Genomic DNA, 2,443 nt, shown 5'->3' on the forward strand with positions numbered 1-2,443 from the left:
GATAGACCAAGGTGGGCTAAACCCATAATAAAAAAATTGAAAGACTAAGCACTAAATTAATTTTTACCGATAGAGGACATCAATTCCATCATTAACAGTGAAGTGACAAAACCTGAGTAAGATGTCATTAAACTGAGAGCAGCATCATTAGACATGATTTAGATAAATGAAGGTGGACATTACCCATAATAAAAAAACTTGAAAGACTACGTACACAATAAATTTTGAACGTTAGACAGCATGCCTCATGGAAAGTAAAGAGATAGTAAGAAGCAGAGTTCAGATAACAGAATGGCTCGAGACACAATTGATGCAGATTTTGTTGCCTAAAACATCTGTCTATACAATACAAATGAAACTCCACATTCTAAGAAATTTAGGGGACAGAATTTGGCACTGGCAAATCCTAGATGTATAGATGAAGATGTGATGGCTGATTTATGCCGTGTGATGAGAGAACCGTATATACTGATTAAGTGTTCTTGGAATTGATACGGAGAAAGCAAATGCATCAATGGCAGAATTACAAAATTCTTCATTAAGATGAGAGAGAGCCCTGTGGCATGAGGATCTTTCCTGGTATAGAAATTACTGTTATAATCTCTCTTTATGTGAGTGTAGACATTCATTTGTGTTGGCAATTTAGTTGGAGAAATGCATCTATCCATGAGAGTCAAAAATATAAAAATTGTCAAAGAACAGACCATGACTCAGAAACATATATTGAATATAACACAAAACCACTTTCTATTTGTTTCTTAGAAAAGGGACATTTTTTCTGTTACTAGTACTTTTAGGAGAAGCTGAAGCAGGAGATGTGTTATGTGTAACTTGAGCCCACAGCTTGCTCACAAGGAGCCATTTCTTTAGAGGTATCACCCCCAGCAGCAGCTGTAGTGTGCAAGGATGTTTCTTGAGACTCATGGATTGCATTAGAAAAGTCAAATGGAATTGGAAAAATGGATGATGGGCTATGTACTAATTATAAGGAGGTTACTGATGAAGGTGTTGATGCTGGTTCATCCATTGAGCTGCTACATGGTACTTGGCTGCTTGTTACTATACCCAGTTTTCTACTTTTGGAAACAATGAATTTTAAAGAAAAAAAATAAGATTCTGCCTTTCTTCAACACAATCATCATTATTCTCCTCTTTATCTCTCTCAAATACAACAGGAACATTCATGTAAAGAAATATATGCATTTTTTTGGGGTGCTGCTTTTCACACTCCACCAACACCCTGGTTTTTGCCTTCTTAATAAAGAAGATGTCACTGACTGCCCCTTAGAAAAATTGCTTTCAATTTTGAAAAAAAAAAGAAATTAAGATATATATGTGATTTCTAGAGGATGCTATCAGTAAGTGTGACATCTGAAGTATTTAGCGGAGAAATATAGGGAGCTGTATGACAGTGAGCTAACTACTGGTGGCTTAAATAAGTAGTACCTCTTCTACATTATATAATGTCCAACATTTGGGTGTTGTTCTAAATCAGTGTTTCCCAAACCCAGTCCTCAGGGACCCCTAACAATGCTTGTTTTTCATATCTCTTTGCAGGAGCACAGGTGTATTCATTACTGACTGACACATCTTGAAGGATCCACAGGTTGCACTAATTATTTCACTTGTGATGTTGAAAACTTGCAACGTTAGGAGTCCATGAGGGCTGGGTTTGGAAAACAGTGTTCTTCTAAATGCTTTTGGACCTTAGTTAACCTGGTACATGGTGGGGTAATTGCTAAATGTCCAAAGCTTATGCAACCACTGCCAAGAGCTGCAATATTTATGCTTTCCAAAAAATTAATATTGCTGTATTTTTGTGAGATTAATTTTTCTCTAGCGTTCTCCATATTGTTACATATTAATAATATTATTATTAATAATAATAATAATAATAATAATAATAATCATGAAAATATTAAAGGAAGTGGGACATAGTACTTGCTCACAAGGCCCTGAACCTCGGTTAAACAGTCGCCCTCCATCTGATCAACTTGAACCATATTTTGGCATTAACATGTAAATCATCCTGGGAACCAACTGATGTAAACTATTATCATCATTGTCACCTATAGTTGTGTCCAGAGCTGGTGCTGGCCTCCTGTGAGGACGTGGAGATGCACAATACTCAGGCCGACTTGCAGCCATGTATGCATCTAACAGCAGCCACTTTCACTAGCAGCTTTTACATACTTGTGCACTCTCCAGAATGTCCAGGAGACTCCCGAATTCTGGGTAGGTCTCCCGGAGAGCAGGTGCTTTCCTGCACACTTCCCACTTCCTAGTAAAGTGGGAGGGATGGGAGCCTCCATCACGCAACTTGCAGTGAATCGCTTACATTTGGCTCCAGCCTCCACAAAGAAATGTTGTAATTGCGTAAATGCATTGTGCGGGCAGGGCCAGAGCAATGTGATTATTAGTACCCCGCCCCCCCTCACTCACA

This window comes from Mixophyes fleayi, chromosome 7, assembly GCF_038048845.1.
Source record: "Mixophyes fleayi isolate aMixFle1 chromosome 7, aMixFle1.hap1, whole genome shotgun sequence".
NCBI classification, from domain to species: Eukaryota; Metazoa; Chordata; class Amphibia; order Anura; family Limnodynastidae; genus Mixophyes; species Mixophyes fleayi.